The sequence below is a fragment of the Amphiura filiformis genome, chromosome 2, assembly GCF_039555335.1.
Source record: "Amphiura filiformis chromosome 2, Afil_fr2py, whole genome shotgun sequence".
NCBI classification, from domain to species: domain Eukaryota; kingdom Metazoa; phylum Echinodermata; class Ophiuroidea; order Amphilepidida; family Amphiuridae; genus Amphiura; species Amphiura filiformis.
In genome coordinates, this window is record NC_092629.1 from 64,047,364 (window position 1) to 64,068,313 (window position 20,950).

The following is a 20,950-nucleotide window of genomic DNA, read 5'->3' on the forward strand; positions in this document are numbered from 1 at the left end:
GTTCATGGTTATTTCTGCTCACGCACTTTTTTACAGATGGCCTGGAATTTCATATTTCGGTTTCAGCGATTGCCCGAAAAAGGTGGTATGTTTTTGAAAAGCGTTTCCGCTTGGAATGTAGATAGTTATTGTTGCTATTACTCTTCGCGATTTTAATTTATGCCCTCTTTAGCCGACAATTTTCAATGCATTTTACACAATAGATACGTCGCTTGCATAAACACCGCTATTTTTAACAGTATCGTTTTTGTTAACCAACTTACCAACTTACCATCCAAAATAGTTCTCAAGACATTGATGAAACCATAGATACCAAATCGGACTGCATGTGATGAACAGATTTTAAACTAGAATCAAAAGAACCAGCGTAGGCCCTCTCAAAATGTACTTTTTTTAAATATCGCGTTGTGATAAAAATGACTGCCTTTTCCTTGTTTTTTATAACAAGGAAAAGCTTTACTTACCTCAAACTTCACACGTAGTGTTGTCTCAGTGTCCATTACTGGTTGGTGTTATCCAGATTAAGCGATTTTCATGATTTAGGCCTACTTAGCCTACATTTGACCAACTATTTGCCCACACCGTGTACGAATATATTCCAAATATGGCGCTGCATTCAGTATCACACTAACGACAAGGTTATACTATTTATGTGTAAGACTTTCTGACACTATATTCACGGTTTCTCTAATGGCTATTCAAACTTATGACAAATTTGGCTGGTTTGCGTTGTTCAATACCATTTTACCCTGATGTGACAGTGACGTCGGTCACATCCGGGGTCACGTCAGTATAAAGCTGGTTTCATACTACCCTGCCGCTTGCAATGAGTGGCGTGGCATTGCAGACAATCGGACACAATCAAGGCTTGTCATTGGTTGAAACGCTCTGCCGCTGCGGCAAACGGCAGGAAAGTATGCTGGGGGGCATTATACGAATTTTATTAGGCGCAGCATCACTCGCTGGAGTTCGATGGCGCTGGTGTACATACGCACGCGCTTAAAGACACCGCATAGATGCGAGAGCGAAACAGCTGTTCACAACGCGTTGACATCACTGCCACATCGGGGTGAAAAATGGTACCGTATAGGTAATAGATGAAAATGAAACCTCAAACTCGCCCCTCGATAAAGGTTGGCAATTGAAGCAGGCCTCAGTTTAGCGAACTTTGTCTAGTTTAATGCGATGTGAGTGCAAGCGCCGCTCGGACTGTGAAGGTTTCTGGATACCGAATATGGGTTAAGATTAGGCCTATATCATGTCCTCTAGGCCACATAATTTATTTTTGGAAAGGAAAGTCTAATCTCGGAGCCTGTTCAATTGAGAAGGGACTGGATTTTGTCATAATAATATAAAAAATAATACTTGTCGTCCATAACAAGAAAGAATGCCTCGCGATTTTTTTGATATCCTGCCATAGTATTTTAGTTGATTAAACTGAACATGAAGCTATATCTTTACTAGCTTCATGCACTAATTTGCAGACCCGCCCGGCCTTCTACATGTAGTGAGTACCACATTAGATTGTGTTTACAAGAAATAATAAGCGCTGCCTCCTCGAAATTTCTTATGCCAGCAGCTTTGATGATTAAATATTATCTACAACCCCGCACCTGTGTTCAAGGCCTTTCTTTTATCTATTGACCTGAAAAGAAAGCACTAGAATGATCAGAATACCGTCCCTGACCCCTTTCCACACATTAATAATGAGTCGGTAAGGGAACGTGCTACCGTTATACTTCAACGAGTACGTATGGCCACTACACAGTTCAATGGCCTTATTGTGATCTGGCGGGCGTTTTAAAAGCACGGTCCCTGACTGCGTGGGCATATTTCCGGGCAAGGAACAATAGAGACCAATAGCCTGGCAATGACGTCACATGTAATCCCAGTCTATAGTGTGATTAGAACATTATAGGCTGGTGGTCACTTATAGTACGATCAGTACGAAAAGTCCAATGCGATTATTAATGTATTTTCTAAAATTAAAAGAACCACTTTTTAGCGGGAATTTTGTAAGTTACACAGCTGAAGTTGTGAAAGGGTTGAAAGACTACAATATTACGGCATAAACAAGAATTTCTTTGTTTGGTCGTTATTCCTATAGGCTCATCCCTTAAAACTTTGTGACTACAATTTTTTTTAAAATTTGGCTTCATAGCTAGTTGGACTAATTAAAGGGTTGGGATTTATCAAATAAAGTTTAAAAAATTAAATTCCGAACAAATATAATTGAAGTCTGAATTAAAAAGACTAATTTGCGTATGACGTCCTGTCAATGCCATACTGTGCAGGTCATCAGCCAATCACGCCGCGCCTTCCGCCCTGACGTGATGCGCATACTATTAAGTTGTTGTTGTTTTTAATTTGGTCTTCAATAGAGTCCTGTACTTTTCTGGAATCACGAGTAGTATACTGAACTTTTATTTCGGCCTATATCAACTCACGTGTATCACATGCATCCCCAGTCCACCCAGGATTGCATTTGCAATTATTGACTCCATCACAGTCTCCATTAACACAAGCAGGATCGCATACAGCTAAAAAAGTAACATGAGGAAGAGGTTAAGTATAAACATTAACACAGGATCACATACAGTTGCTACTCTTCCTGCAAAACGACTCTGTTTACTTCTCCAGCATAAGTCGATACCCATTTATACACTTAACACGGCCCTTCACTTCACGAATACTTCAACGTGTCCATAGTTCTGGTCGCTAGGGTTCAACTCCCCGCACAGGCATGGAATACTACGTAATATGTATCATGTTTACTTCCATCTAGCGATCAATAACCTGAAAAACCTATAATGTAATCCAATTAAGCTCATACATCTGTGGTTATTTGATGTTACTGCTTACAATAGAAACATTGACCAATAATGAACGTTGGTCAAAAGACGAGCTTACTGAAGTGAAAAAGTATGTACATGTAGAATCATCATTTATGCATAAATGATGATTCTACATCATCATTTATGCATAAATGATGATGTAGAATCATCATTTATGCATAATTGCATAAAAAGCGATTACTTGATCAACTCAAATGATTTTATTAACGTTAATTATAAACCATATTTCAATATTTCTAAATGTTTTATATGTCTTTTAACCCAGAAATGTATGAATTTGATGCGAAATCGTGATGAAAAATAATAATTTACCAGTCAGATTCAGAAAGAGAAAACCTCATTACACTCGTTAATTACATCACAATCCAAACATAGATGTTCAAGTTCATAGAGAATGTTACAAGCTGTTGTATGTTTTGCTATTTTGTTTTCTCTGTAGGGAATGTGTTTTATCGTTAAAATCGGATATCATCATCATCGTAGACGCTTTCCGGCTATGTTGCCATTGCGCACGCTACTACTGCTCTCCAGGCTATTCTGTCATTGGTCTGTGTAAGAGTTTGTTCATCTACTTCTTTCTGCATTTGCGCCACCCACGTTGGTTTTGGGCGTCCGACAGGACGCTTAGTTTTTCTTTGAAATTCAGCTAGGGCTTGACGTGCTGGAGTTTCTTCTGGGAGTCTGTATAGATGACCCACCCACTTTAGTCTTCTTCTTTTGATGGTTTTGCTCCATGGTTCAGCATTTGTGTTTGTATATAGATCAGCATTTGTCATTTTGTCTAGTTTTGTGATAGATATTGTTCTTCTAAGTAGACTTCTTTGAAATACATCTATTTTGTGTTCAAGTTTTGTTGTCAATGTCCATAATTCACTATTGTATAGAAAAATGGATCCTACATACGCATTAAAAATTCTCATTTTTGTTGTAATGTTTCCTCTTTTGCTTTGCAGGAAATGTTTGAGTTGATTATATGATGCTATTGCTAGACATTTTCTCCATTTTATATCTTCGTTAGTATCTAGTAATGTTCCTAGGTATTTACATTTTTTCCAGTCTGATGGACCATCTTTGTGTACTTTGTATTGTTCTGTTTTGTCTTGATTTATTGTTAGATTTCTCTTTTTTAGTTTTGGTGGTACTATACTGTTTTTCTTATTTTGTTGATTTGTCCAGTATTTGTTGTTATCCAGCTTATATCATCTGCATATTGTTGATCAATTTGAAATGTTTGATCTGGGCTGGATTTGAAATAGGAGTGATCCTGTATATGTGATGGTAGAGTATCATAGGAGACTTCTCTTGGTATGGCATAATTATGTTCAGTTTCATCTGCATCTCTCTCAGCTTGTAGGGATTTAGCTAGATAAAAAGTGAAAAGTATTGCACTAGCACAATCTCCCTGTGGAGCTCCTATGTTTGTGATTATGTTATCGGATATGAAAAACTATAAATACAGCACAAACGGGCATCACTATTTGTGCGCATAGTACAAATTTACGAATTATATATGACACTTATAAAAGCTGTATCTTGACTCTGATGCTAGAATTTCGGCATGGAAACTCATGTGAAATGAATGAAATATTTCTGAATGATTTTATGTGTCTTTTGAGCTTTTAATGTTTCAAAATGTCAAAATCAACAAAATTCGAGAAATTATGATGTCATCAACATGACATTAATATTAATGAGGAATAATTATTGCTCCCTCAATTAAGAAATGATTAACAAATGGTTGGATTTCATCGCACGATCTTCTAGTAACTGTATCTAGAAATTTGTGATAGTTACTTGTCAAATTTTGCCGGAAACAAGCTTTTCTATGGTTACTGACTAGCTCATTAGCGCGGTTCATCAGACATTGGGATATTCTTTACCGTGGGATTACCGTCCTCTGTTGATGACAGGGCTTCGAACTCTTATCAAGGCGATATAAGAAATGCAGGGCCGTGTTGAGTGGAGAGAGACGATAGTTACAAGCTTTGTCTAAGGGCACAATACGATAGCATCACCGGGGCATCGAACAGGCAATCCTCCGATAATGAGTTGAAGCCTGTACCGCTAGGCCACCGTGCCCCCTAGTAAAAATGCTAAACTGTGTCTTGCATGGGTTATATACATATACATATTATATCTACTAGCACATTCAAGTGCCCCGTTTCCTTAAGCTTGTTCATCAGTCTTGGTGGGAATGCCAAATATTGTGACTTACCAATGTTGCACCTATTCCCAGACCAACCTGTGGAACATTCGCAACTATTGATGCCATCGTTTCTTACACATATGCCATTCACACAAGAAGGATTGCAAGAAGCTGAAATTAATGTGGTTGAAAAGGTGTATAAGTGATTCTTGATTTAACACAATACCTGAAATTCAAATAATTTTGCTTCTAATCTGATTATTAGAACTACACGGTTTATAATTAAGGTCACAAATAAAGGGAAAATGGTCGGCAGCTAGAATACTACGAAAATATAATCATTGCCTACCGACGGATTTATTATTTTCCTAATTAATTTACTTATACTTTTCTTAATCATCAACATTCCAAAGTAAATTCAAAAATATAATCAAGTATCAAAATCAACGGATGTCCTACAAATGTATTTTGTGGTATTTTGAAAATTTCAATTGTCATCTGCAATCACAATCGCCATGAATAGTATACACCAATCCGAGAAGCGTTTACTGTATTTGGCCCTCTATTGACGGCAACACAGATGTACCAGAGCGGGAGATTTAATTCGTAATTCAATACTCATGATTGTGTATTGAATATCACTGTTGTGTACAATTCCCGGGTACAATTCTGTATAGCACACAATAAATAATGGATGGAACCCCCGACCTCGGGACACCGCAGTTTTACATCGGGGACACCGCAGTAATGGCGAAGTCGGATAGGTGTATAGGATAGTATATTGCAAAAGCGAAAAGCGATAATGCACTGCAAAAGCAAGTGATTGTCTATCGCCTTTTAGAAGTGATGCAACAGAAGTGTAATGCTGATAATTGCTTTTTGTGTTAAGAAATTAATACAAAATCTTGTTTGTAAGTCAATTTTGGTTACGATTGACAAATGCCCTATGATGGAAGTGTGTCATGATCAGCTCTTAACAGGCGGGAATTATTCGGTTTTTGTTACTGCGTCATATCTAACTCGCTTGTTCCTCTTTAAAATCCAAATTTTGTTTATTAACACAAAATAATGACATACTTTAAACTGAACATTTCGGCCTATATCAACTCACGTGTATCACATGCATCACCAGTCCACCCAAAATTGCAGTTGCAAGTATGGAATCTATCACAGTCTCCATTAACACAGACAGGATTACAAACAGCTGAAAAAATAAGTAACATGGGAATGCTGTCTCTAATACTACCACAACCAGGATCACATACAGTAATGTTGGAAAAAACATTAGGAAGTAAGCTTTAGTTTAATACCCCAATATTGGCAATTGACACAAAAAGTTCAAACTTACTAGAGGAATATGTTCAATAAGACAATTACAATCATGAAAATGGAGTCAATTTCAAAAGATCTGTCGTTAAACCGTGAATGCTTGACCGATCTGCATTATTTATAAATAATCACTTAATCGACTGTTGTTAATTGTGATAACATTTTATTTTATATCCACAATGTACTGACCAATATCACTCAACCATTCGGATTAATTAGTTGATAGTTCATTACTAACAACAACTATTGAAGCAGTATCGACGGTGGATTCCAAGATCACTAAACAAATAACCCTTACTAAGGCTGTGCTAACACTTTTCTTTGATGACTTTGACCACAATTTTGTATTATTTCAAATATCTTAAAAATTCAAGAATCTAAGCTAATTGAACAGACAGTAGTTTGCACACAGGAACACGCTCATGCTCGCTTATGCACACTTTTACACACTTATTTGAGCGTGCAGTACGGCACACACTTTTTGGCCTGTATTTTCGTAAGGGTAGGCTACGGTGCTTAAGCGTCAGGTATGCCCAAAATTTTAGTTGATTTCGATTTTGCGTATTCGAGTTATGCATGATTATGCGTATTATACTGCTCCGTAGGCCACTGCTACATGTTTAATTTCGGCAAATTTGATGATATTTTTGCGAAGCGAATTAATCTGGAATTTGTTTTTTGTACATGAACATTACGTAGCCAGAGGTTTCCAGTGGTATAAAAATCTCAACTTTTTTGAAAAAAAGTACTTACGAATATTACACACGGCACCGGTGTATTCATCAACACATTGGCACGTATCTTCAGCTACACATTCACCATTCACACAGGCATCTGTACACTCAACTAAACAAAAAGCCAAAAGTACAAAGGTCAGTCAGTAGAACAAAGGACAAATTTATTTCCTGAAACAGAAAGATTTCTAAGAATCCAAATATTTAGGCAAGATTTTCAAGCCCATTTTTTAAATATTTATACAGGACCTGGTATAGCTAAGGTCTAAATGATGGGTCGTCAAGTGGATTTTCCATGAAGTGCAGAACCTCTGCACAGCTCCAACAAAGGACTTGCTTTGAGCACTATTACATAGAAGTATACATTCATAATAACAACCCAATAGTGTAAACCTCTACCACGGCCCGCCATTCTCACTTAAACCTCCCTTTATACTATACTACCACTGCCCCGCTGCTGCCTTCACAGCATACTAGCTCTTTAATGTGTTCTTGATTCAAATAAAGAAGTTTTTACTGGTACTGTTTCTGGAATCAGGAGTAACCCTCACATGTGTTCTTGATCCATATTGCAACCTTTTGTGGGTGGCCAACACGAGATAGTTCAGCAGTTCTATCATCGCATCCTTCAAGAACCAGATGAAACTCCTCATCATCTTCACTGATGTTGTCTTGATTAATGGTGATAGATACGGTCGCAGATTTCTGATTCACAGCGTATGTCACTTCTTGTTCTCGTCTGGTGATACGTGGGGTGTAGTCACTGGTAGGCTGGGCATCACAGCTTGGATCAGAGTCTGATTGGGTGCTCACACCTGGTAAGAAGAAATTTTATGAAATAAAACTTCTTTGCACCCAAGATGGAAAAAGAAATGCAAAAATACATGGGTTTGCTTAAAAACAATCACCGTCACCTACAGGGTGTCCCAAAAAAAAGAGGCCCCACATTGCACCCTCTTTTTCTCCTATTTCTGAAAAATTTTGGTATATAAAGAAACCTTAAATCGTTAGCTTTAATAAACCGAAACAATTATTTCAATCGGCTCATAACTTTTGAAGATATGTCCTTTTAAAGAAATGTATCCGTTTTTCACTCTGTCCACGGAGGAGGTTTGGCTACTTCAAAAATTGAAAAGTGCATATACCATGCATGAATATAAAACATTCCTCGATGATAACTTTATAAAATAACAACTTTATTTTAGGGAATGGGCTTTACAGGTGGGCTTATGGGTTATGGATTTTGTTAAGTGTCATTAATTTGGGCGAAATTGATGTGGGATGGGACTTCTTTTGCTATACTTGCAATTACTTTTTCTCGTTTCTTGCTTTCTTTTTTATTGACAACATAAGTCATTTCTCTTTTTGGAATAAAAGGTAGCCCTGAAAAGGGCTGTTTAGTTTGTCTTTGGTTCTTTTGAAGTGAGTTTACTGTGCTGCTCTGCCCTCTACCTGGTTGCCTCCATGACGAATACAGGTTTCAGCCCTAGTTCTCATTGCATTAATTGCGTTGCGTACCATCCTTGTGCGCCGGATACTTGCGAATGCAGCAGAAATACGGGGTTGCGAAGATGTTTGAAGCTAGCTGGTGATCCTCGCTTATAGTGAATGCTTTCCCAAGCCTAATGCTATTATCTATCCATGTCATTAACCGTGTGTTTCGTTTAAATCTTTGATGTAGCCAAACCTCATCCGTGGACAGAGTGAAAAACGGGTACATTTCTTAAAGAGTGCATATCTTCAAAAATTGTGAGCCGATTGAATGAATTGTTTTGGTTTATTAAAGCTAACGATTTAAGGTTTCTTTATATACCAAAATATATTTGATCAACTTTTCAGAAATAGGAGAAAAAGAGGGCGCAATGTGGGGCCTCTTTTTTTTTGGGACACCCTGTACAACAAACAAACTTGGGATGCCAAAGGCTGTGCTGATCGAGCTTTTGATTTAGTGCATCCTCTACATGCTGAAACATGATGCATTATTGTCGCACAGGCGCTTCGGGTTGTGTGGTTGGTTTATTATAAGAAGAAATACATGTCAGTTTCATATGAAGCTGTTTTTGTTTTTGATTTGATTGCAGTCTTAATTATATGCTGTAGTTCACACGGTCACTTCCTTCGAGCTCACAACGGCAACTTGTTTCACAAAGATTGTCAACTTCTTATGCTAAGCATACCTTCTCAGTTGCCGCTCCCACACTATGAAATAAGTTACCAATTCATATTCGTCATGCACATTCTCTGAACTCATTCAAATCGCAACTCAAAAGTCACTTGTTTATTTCAAATGTCATTTAATTTTTATCTATTGTTTCTAGTGTACGTTTGCAGTTAAGATAGTATTTATTTTCTTGTTTGTAAAGCTGCATAGAGTAATGTTTTGTTTATGCACTTAAGGGATGGGGTATGAATGTTTGGACAGTATTTATTGTGGGACATAAGAGCACATCAGACATATCGAATTGCATTCTGAATACGAAGAATGCCCTTCTGATATCAAATAATTTTGGATTTTTTGAAATTCGCAATGTAATACACATTTTATGGCAAATGATTAAAAATTGATATTTTTGATATTTAACAGTACTCGAAGTAAACTTTATAAATCTGATTATTTATACTTAAAGTGTATGTAGGTGGGATGAAAAGCCGACGATCAATGAACATTTTGACCTTTCGTATTGAAGATATGGATTTTTTCCCAAAACAAAACAAAAATAGGTCTTTTTGGGAAAAAAATCCATATCTTCAATATGAAAGGTCAAAATTTTCAATTGATCGTCGGCTTTTTCTCCCAGCTACATACACTTTAAGAATATATCATTAGCTTTATAACATTTACTTCGAGGACTGTTATATATCAAAAATGTGAAAAATATCAAATTTTAATAATTTGTCATAAAATTTGTATTATATCGTGAATTTCAAAAATGAAAATTATTTGATATCAGATTCTTCGTATTCAGAATGCAATTCGATATGTCTGATGTGCTCTCATGTCCCACAAAAAATACTGTCGAAACGCTCAAAACGCTCATTCCATGGATCCCTTAAAAGCGCCTCCATATTATTATTATCATTTTTAGTTCTGAAGTGTTTTCATTGTATCTAATCTTTTACAAAATTCATGTAAATATGTTTATATGTTGTCTTTTTATGCCACTTCACTATTACACCTGTTTATTCCATGAATGTAAATCAAATTGATCAATTGATTGTTCCCAGAAATTATAGGGTCTAGAACACACTGCGATGGATAAGGAAAAGAAAATTGGAAAGGAAAAAAATAAAAAAATAAAAAAATGGTAGGAAGAAAAGAAGTATCCACAACTTGCCTGGTGCATCTTTACTTTTGTACAGCCGGTTTCACACAAACATTCCTCTTAATCATGGGCCAAAACAGTGTGAAATCACAAATTTACGAGCTTCATCCACACATTGTCGCAATATAATTGTTTGTGTGTGAAGCACGAAGAAAAAGGTCTCTCTCTACCAAAAAGAAACCCTGGTATACGAATACGCCACAGATAATACCGGACCAAAAGCACGCATACCGGAAAAATTGTCATCTTTGCTTCCCCTGCCAAACTGACAAATATTTTATTTTGCCCCTGCCAAGAAAGCCTGCATGATAGAGGCGATCCATATAGCTATCCACTGGTACCAAAATAACAGCGACCCTCTTTAGTAATAATAATGTTTGATCGATTGTATACTTACAGATGCTTGATGTCGTTCCCAGATATCCACACCTTACAATGGTGACTTCTACTTGTTTGTCCGATTCCTTCACTTTGTATATGATGCCTTCAAAGTAAAACTCATCTGAATATTAAAAGGAAATAAAAACAAGCGGTTATACATGAAGAAATTTTAATGGCACAAAAATAAAATGTTAATTGGCAATTCCTAAAAGCGAAAAGTCTATATTCCCAAAAGAAAACAAAATTTAACACTGCACACTCAAAATGAAAAGAAATACGTGCACACGGTGCCTTTTCGAAGGAAGGCATGGGAGGACGGAAAGAGAATTGGGTGAGGAAAACTTATTATAGGGGAATTAGCAACACTTAATAGGAATCCATTCCAAATGAATAACACTTAGGAAGTCTTGAGATGACAAACATGGGACGCATATGGTGACTTTCTGTTTTAGTTCCAGATCATGTCACCCAATGTCCTCCATCCTTTTCCGAGTGTATTGCTTTTATTAACATTTCTGTTGAAACCTGCTTTTACAGGCCTCACAGTATTCACTCTTTACTATTGAGCGTGAACGTACTCTAAACTGTGGCTGTTGTTTACAATGCATTATTTTTTTTAAATATTATCAGCAGCAGGGGAGATTTCTAGACAATCCCATCAAACCACAAGTATATCAGGGTATATCTTCTTTTTTTTTTTTGTTGGGGCGAGTTATTTATTTATTTATTTATTTATTTATTTATTTATTTAATTATTCTATTTATTTATTTATGTAAATATTTATATATTTATTTATCTACTTATTTATTTACTTATTTTCTTACCATCATTATCCTTGATCATTACTTGAGCAGTTTCCTCAGAACAAGTATCGACACCGCTATTAACTGGTAGTGGTAGAGCCACTGCGAAACACTCGCTACCTTCTTTCAACAAATCATCTTTTACATCAATATCAACACATGCTCTTGAAGACCCTTTAGCAAAGGTTGCATCGATTAATGTGTAGCTATAATCCTCATCTATAGTGGCATCAACATCTGTGAGAATGAGATCTAATAGATTGAACAAAAAACAAAGTTGGATCGCAACACTCCAGACAGTGACACACAAAGAAATGGGAAGGGTTTAATATATGAGCAAATGTATCCAAAAGTTTATGGAGTGATACGACCGGGCTCTAATTATGATTGTGGGCATTAGATTTACTGATGGTTGAAGATTTTGAGGTACTGATGCCTTCCCATCATGGGTATATAGGCTCACATAGAATGATATAAGATATGGGATCTATAGACTTATTGATGGCCTGGGACTCAAAGTTCCTTTGTTGTGTACATAGAATGATATAAGATAAGGAATCGAAGACATACCGATGGCCTGAGACTCTATAAGGTACTGTCTTCATCCCATTCCAGATAGATGTTGGCCGTTCCTTTATTGTGTACATAGAATGATATACGATATGGGATCTATAAACTTACTGATGGTCTGAATCTTGGAGGTACTTCCTTCCCGTCTTAAGCAGATGCTTGTTGTCCCCACTTCTTCCTTTACAGTGTAGATGGAACTCTCAAAGGCAATACAAGCTGTAAAATAAAAACCAGTGGCCTTTAAAATTAATTTGCAGATGATTTTCTTTTCCTAGGAAATCATAGGATTTAGGAGACATTTCTATCAAAGCCACGTTGGGTTTTTTCAAAGTCTACTGTTATGTTATGACTATTTCAATGAGAAACATCATATTATACATATATGGCTTAAGATACTCAAATGTCACTCTAGAATGCCATTCGTAATGTATCCATTTTTTTCTAATAAATACTTGAATGCTGATTTCACCAGGCAAATGTCCATTAATTTACATAAGAAATCATGTAATGTTATCATCTTTGTGTGGAGATCACCATTATGTGCAGAATTGTGTGAAGATTGGCCCATCACACAAGGATGTTGGCCACCCTCGACATAAGGATGGCCCCATCGTGGCAATGAACTTTGAACAAAAGAAATAAATGGATAACCTGAGAATAATAGAAGGAGCTAGACTATGCAAATAAATAGAAAATATCAAGTTGGCATGTTTTGAACGGCTTTTATTTGCCTGCTTATTCAGTGGTCCCAGCGAATGTAAGTACTTTTAAAGTAGCATTTATGTGGAGAATGTGGAACCCATCACCCCATCCCACCACGAACTGCCCTCCCCCCCCGTGGGTTGCTGGCCATCTAAATTGGAAGATACTTGCTACTCTACTGTAGTAACCGGAGGATGCAACATCTTGATAGAAAAGGAAGCAACAAATTTTCAATGTGTGTCAACGTTTGTTTGTTTTCCGCAGTTTACTGCGTATGAGAATCACTTTGAAACAAGTTGCATTGATTTAATAATTGCACTTGCACCCAGAGGTGTATTGGACAAAAACACTGCCAATTTATGTGTACAGATGTGTCTGTTAGAAGAACTATGACATACTGCAGTTACTGTCCGTTTTCCTATACACAATACACAGTCAGTCAACATTAATAGGTAAATTTTCACGGGAAAATTTTCTGGACACGTGACCAATGCGTATCAATGTGAGTGTAACCTCGAGCCTGATCTCTGACCCCCGGCGGTGACCTCGCTATTCAAGTCTTAGTAATTTTGAATTGGAATAGTATTTTTGACCGCAATTTTGATAGAAATTTGTGCATTGCAAATTTATTGAATATTATGTTATCTTAATTTTTTCACAATATCATCAAAACGTAATTTCAAAAATATCTATCTACGGAAAAAAATATTTATCTACGGAAACTGTTACCATAACATTATTAACTTGCGACAAGTAACTTATTTCGCATCAAAGGAGGAATTCTTCCTATTCAAATACATTGGAAGAACACCCGCTGTGCTCGGGGTCACATTCCATAATGCTAATATGTCTGCGCCCATGGGTGTCACGTGTCCAGAAAATTTTCCCGTGAAAATTTACCTATTAATTCTGACTGACAGTGCTCTTACCATTGACGCGTAACCTCTACAAATAGCGTATATTAGAAGTATGGGTAATTGCCTAGTTAACGTCGCTGTGTGAAAAATAACCGGCCAATATTAAGGTTATTAATTATTTTAAACTGTTGTGATTTGGTAGTTCACAGCATCTTACGAATGGTAGTGAGCTTTGGCAAAAACTGCATTGCTCAATTCATAGCGAGCGTGTAGAAGAATTAAAATATCACAGATATACTTTTATAGGTGCTGCGGTTCTTGAGTTACGTTGTAAAGAGGGCTGAAACAACAACACTTTTGTAAAACGTACATAACTCATTGACAACAATAAATTAAGCAAGTTTGCGAAGTATACGATTTGTAGAATGGACTTTTGCAAAACATCAAGGTGTTAATTTTCAATAATATATTGAACTAGATAATGAAAATCGATTTTTAGGTTGCTTCGACCAACGATACCTCGTCTACCCTTAAAAGTACTCTTCTAAAATTCTAGAAAATATAGTTTTGTAACATGTCCTAAATTTTTAGCTAATTTAGATGTTTGGAAATATTCGTACTTTGGTGTTTTAGTGTATGTTATAGGTAATAGTACATTGCCTAGTTAACGTCGCTGTGTGAAAAATAACCGGCCAATATTAAAAGTACTCTTCTGAAATTCTAGAAAATATAGTTTTGTAACATGTCCTAAATTTTTAGCTAATTTAGGTGTTTGGAAATATTCGTACTTTGGTGTTTTAGTGTATGTTATAGGTAATAGTACATTGCCTAGTTAACGTCGCTGTGTGAAAAATAACCGGCCAATATTAAAAGTACTCTTCTGAAATTCTAGAAAATATAGTTTTGTAACATGTCCTAAATATTTAGCTAATTTAGGTGTTTGGAAATATTCGTACTTTGGTGTTTTAGGAAGGATATGTAAACGACAGATAACACCAAAAAATATGAAGAAATTATTTCCAAACCGTGTTACGGCCCACAGCCATTATGTTTCTCATTTTCAAGAATGTGGTTAACAATATGCACAGTATTGTCTCATTTCGTGAACAAAGGCCACACAGTAATTGTTACATTGCGTTTGCTTTATAATCGTTCACCCAACCGAAACTATAATACCAGCTTATTGCTCAAAACAGACACATGTGTGTGTGGATTTAACCAGAGAAGATTCTGATGTAACATATTTGAGCTGTTTTCAATGAGTTTTATCTTGGTTTAATAGCTTTCAATGGGGTTTAAGTCCTGCAAAGGTCGTGGTGAATTCTACTGTAGACATGACTGCATCATGAGAGGGGATATCTCGCCTAAAAAGGTGCTGATGAAATACCAAAACTTTGATGCTTTATTTGCAGCAGGATACTAGCTAGCCATTCCAAATGAATAACACTTAGGAAGTCTTGAGATGACAAACATGGGACGCATATGGTGACTTTCTGTTTTAGTTCCAGATCATGTCACCCAATGTCCTCCATCCTTTTCCGAGTGTATTGCTTTTATTAACATTTCTGTTGAAACCTGCTTTTACAGGCCTCACAGTATTCACTCTTTACTATTGAGCGTGAACGTACTCTAAACTGTGGCTGTTGTTTACAATGCATTATTTTTTTAAATATTATCAGCAGCAGGGGAGATTTCTAGACAATCCCATCAAACCACAAGTATATCAGGGTATATCTTCTTTTTTTTTTTGGAGGGGGGGCGAGTTATTTATTTATTTATTTATTTATTTATTTAATTATTCTATTTATTTATTTATTTATTTATTTATTTATTTATTTATTTTCTTACCATCATTATCCTTGATCATTACTTGAGCAGTTTCCTCAGAACAAGTATCGACACCGCTATTAACTGGTAGTGGTAGAGCCACTGCGAAACACTCGCTACCTTCTTTCAACAAATCATCTTTTACATCAATATCAACACATGCTCTTGAAGACCCTTTAGCAAAGGTTGCATCGATTAACGTGTAGCTATAATCCTCATCTATAGTGGCATCAACATCTGTGAGAATGAGATCTAATAGATTGAACAAAAAACAAAGTTGGATCGCAACACTCCAGACAGTGACACACAAAGAAATGGGAAGGGTTTAATATACGACAATAGACTGTTTTCAATTTCTTTTCATGAGCAAATGTATCCAAAAGTTTATGGAGTGATACGACCGGGCTCTAATTATGATTGTGGGCATTAGATTTACTGATGGTTGAAGATTTTGAGGTACTGATGCCTTCCCATCATGGTTATATAGGCTCACATAGAATGATATAAGATATGGGATCTATAGACTTATTGATGGCCTGGGACTCAAAGTTCCTTTGTTGTGTACATAGAATAATATAAGATAAGGAATCGAAGACATACCGATGGCCTGAGACTCTATAAGGTACTGTCTTCATCCCATTCCAGATAGATGTTGGCCGTTCCTTTATTGTGTACATAGAATGATATACGATATGGGATCTATAAACTTACTGATGGTCTGAATCTTGGAGGTACTTCCTTCCCGTCTTAAGCAGATGCTTGTTGTCCCCACTTCTTCCTTTACAGTGTAGATGGAACTCTCAAAGGCAATACAAGCTGTAAAATAAAAACCAGTGGCCTTTAAAATTAATTTGCAGATGATTTTCTTTTCCTAGGAAATCATAGGATTCAGGAGACATTTCTATCAAAGCCACGTTGGGTTTTTTCCAAGTCTACTGTTATGTTATGACTATTTCAATGAGAAACATCATATTATACATATATGGCTTAAGATACTCTAATGTCACTCTAGAATGCCATTCGTAATGTATCCATTTTTTTCTAATAAATACTTGAATGCTGAATGCTGATGATCATGTAATGTTATCATCTTTGTGTGGAGATCACCATTATGTGCAGAATTGTGTGAAGATTGGCCCATCACACAAGGATGTTGGCCACCCTCGACATAAGGATGGCCCCATCGTGGCAATGAACTTTGAACAAAAGAAATAAATGGATAACCTGAGAATAATAGAAGGAGCTAGACTATGCAAATAAATAGAAAATACCAAGTTGGCATGTTTTGAACGGCTTTTATTTGCCTGCTTATTCAGTGGTCCCAGCGAATGTAAGTACTTTTAAAGTAGCATTTATGTGGAGAATGTTGAACCCATCACCCCATCCCACCACGAACCGCCCCTCCCCCCCGTGGGTTGATGGCCATCTAAATTGGAAGATACTTGCTACTCTACTGTAGTAACCGGAGGATGCAACATCTTGATAGAAAAGGAAGCAACAAATTTTCAATGTGTGTCAACGTTTGTTTGTTTTCCGCAGTTTACTGCGTATGATAATCACTTTGAAACAAGTTGCATTGATTTAATAATTGCACTTGCACCCAGACAAAAACACTGCCAATTTATGTATACAGATGTGTCTGTTAGAAGAACTATGACATACTGCAGTTACTGTCCGTTTTCCTATACACAATACACAGTGCTCTTACCATTGACGCGTAACCTCTACAAATAGCGTATATTAGAAGTATGGGTAATTGCCTAGTTAACGTCGCTGTGTGAAAAATAACCGGCCAATATTAAGGTTATTAATTATTTTAAACTGTTGTGATTTGGTAGTTCACAGCATCTTACGAATGGTAGTGAGTTTTGGCAAAAACTGCATTGCTCAATTCATAGCGAGCGTGTAGAAGAATTAAAATATCACAGATATACTTTTATAGGTGCTGCGGTTCTTGAGTTACGTTGTAAAGAGGGCTGAAACAACAACACTTTTGTAAAACGTACATAACTCATTGACAACAATAAATCAAGCAAGTTTGCGAAGTATACGATTTGTAGAATGGACTTTTGCAAAACATCAAGGTGTTAATTTTCAATAATATATTGAACTAGATAATGAAAATCGATTTTTAGGTTGCTTCGACCAACGATACCTCGTCTACCCTTAAAAGTACTCTTCTAAAATTCTAGAAAATATAGTTTTGTAACATGTCCTAAATTTTTAGCTAATTTAGATGTTTGGAAATATTCGTACTTTGGTGTTTTAGTGTATGTTATAGGTAATAGTACATTGCCTAGTTAACGTCGCTGTGTGAAAAATAACCGGCCAATATTAAAAGTACTCTTCTGAAATTCTAGAAAATATAGTTTTGTAACATGTCCTAAATTTTTAGCTAATTTAGGTGTTTGGAAATATTCGTACTTTGGTGTTTTAGTGTATGTTATAGGTAATAGTACATTGCCTAGTTAACGTCGCTGTGTGAAAAATAACCGGCCAATATTAAAAGTACTCTTCTGAAATTCTAGAAAATATAGTTTTGTAACATGTCCTAAATATTTAGCTAATTTAGGTGTTTGGAAATATTCGTACTTTGGTGTTTTAGGAAGGATATGTAAACGACAGATAACACCAAAAAATATGAAGAAATTATTTCCAAACCGTGTTACGGCCCACAGCCATTATGTTTCTCATTTTCAAGAATGTGGTTAACAATATGCACAGTATTGTCTCATTTCGTGAACAAAGGCCACACAGTAATTGTTACATTGCGTTTGCTTTATAATCGTTCACCTAACCGAAACTATAATACCAGCTTATTGCTCAAAACAGACACATGTGTGTGTGGATTTAACCAGAGAAGATCTGAAGTAACATATTTGAGCTGTTTTCAATGAGTTTTATCTTGGTTTAATAGCTTTCAATGGGGTTTAAGTCCTGCAAAGGTCGTGGTGAATGCTACTGTAGACATGACTGCATCATGAGAGGGGATATCTCGCCTAAAAAGGTGCTGATGAAATACAAAAACTTTGATGCTTTATTTGCAGCAGGATACTAGCTGGTATTGAATCACAGTATATACAATTTTTGGCTATTTGACCACAAGATTTGGACATTTTTGGGAAAATGCTATAAAACTTCTTCGACCCACTTCAACAGTTCAGTAGTGCATAAAACCAGTCGAGATGGTCATTATATAAAATCAGCCTCCTGCACTGACCAATCACAGATGCTTTTATAAAAGCCTTAATACAAGACTGCAAGTCCATACTTTGACCAAGTAATCCTACTTCTTGTAAACACATCAACGCAACTGGCCTTATACTCTAATTCCACATGGCTTACCTTATTGGCTGCATTGTTTACTATACATTGAAAATGTTCTAATATTCTTAAATGTTTGTAGACCGATGTCATTTCCATTGACATAAACATTTGTTTTAATCAATTCGAGTACAAAATGATATGTAATTCATTAATATCGCTCAATAATTGACAAAGTTAACTCACAGCCATATACATATGATATTAGTTGTTAACCCGTTAGCTACAGGTGTTAACCCATTAGCTTAGCCGTTTAATGCTAATTTAATTCAATATAAACTGCATTGTCTTTTAAAAGACAATTCTTGTTTGTTTGTTTTTGTTTTGTTTTGTTTTGTTTTGTTTTGTTTTGTTTTGTTTGTTTTGTTTTGTTTTGTTTTTTGTTTTTATGTTTTTTGCTGCGTCAATAATAATTGATACCAGGAATCAACCAATGATGTACATGTGGCTTGACAGGAAAGTATAGACATTTTCTTTGTATCCAGCAAGCACAGACATCCATGATTCATTGATTTCCATGTACATTTATATGTGTCCTTGATTCTAGGTATCTCTTTTCTTACCATCATCATCCTTGATCACTACATGGGCATTTTCCTCAGAACAAGTATCGACATCGCTATCATCTGGTAGAGCCACTGTGAAACACTCGCTATCTTCTTTCAACAAATCGTCTTCTATATCAATATCAACACATGCTCTTGAAGACCCTTCAGCAAAGGTTGCAGCAGTTAATGCATTGCTATAATCCTCATCTTTAGTGGCATCAACATCAGCGAGAATGAGATCTAACAAAAAACAAAGTTAAATCGCAACACTCCATGAGTAATTCTAAGCAGCAAGTTAGCTCAATCGTTAATGCGTTCGACTATGGTGCGAGAGGTTGCGGGTTCGAACCTGGCGGTGCCTAGTTTGCTCTCGTGGAAAAATTGAGTAAACTTGAAATTCCCCTGGACAAGGAACTTACTGCTAATTGTCTCGTTGTAACCCGTACGAAACTCGGGGAGCTGATCCTGGTTGCGATGGTTATTTGTGGAATGTCTAGGGTGTGCGCTCTTGTAGCAGCAAAGTCCCTGACTTGTTGTTAAATGGTTTATGGACTGATGAGGGGTCGTAGTGGTCAGCGACAACCTGTAAAGTGTGCTAAGGCTTGTGGATCAACGTCTAGGCGTTGTGCCTGTGCGTAGCGCACTATAAATCGCAGACAGATATTGACTGTTCCTTTATTGTGTACATAAACTTACTGATGGTCTGAACCTTGGAGGTACTTCCTTCCCGTCTTAAACAGATGCTTGTTGTCCCCATTCCTTCCTTTACAGTGTAGATGGAACTCTCAAAGGCAACACAACCTATACAATAAAAACCGGTGCCCTTTAAAATTAAAATTTATGCAAATGAACTACTTTAATTTGCATATTTTAATCGAAAGTCAAGCGAATGTCTTTTTTTCACAAAATCCAGACACAAAAAATAGGGAGGGCTTACAGTCACATATGTTACGACAATGACGTGTTTTCAATTTCTTTCCATGAGCATATGTATCCAGTGCTCTAGTTATGATTGTGGGCAAGACTTTACTGATCATGCTGATGGTTGAAGATGCAGAGGTACTGCGTCCTTCACACCGGGGACTGCTCTATAATCCGAAGGCTCTATAATCCGAAAGTCCTTTAGTCCGAAGGTTCGCTAGTCCGAACACGTGTTCATAGCATTCGCTATTCCGAATTTTAAAAGAGGTTCTCTAGTCCGAAAAAAATTGAAAAGAGGTTCTTTATTCCGACGATTCTTTATTTCGAAGGTTCTATAGTCCGAATTTTAAAAACGGTTCTCTAGTCCGAATATGAAAATAGTCTCTATAGTCCGAATTTAAAAAGGGTTCTATAGTCCGAATACAGAAAGAGGCTCTATAATCCGAATTCAAAAAAGGGTTCTCTAGTCCGAAATTGCAAAACGGTTCTATATTCCGAAACGGATACCGTGTTCTTTAGTCCGAATTAGTAACAAGGTTCTATAGTCCGAATTTTTAAAACATTAACATAACCTCTAGCTAAATAAGACTAAAGCAGAGTTTATGGTAAACGAGATGACTTTGCTGCTA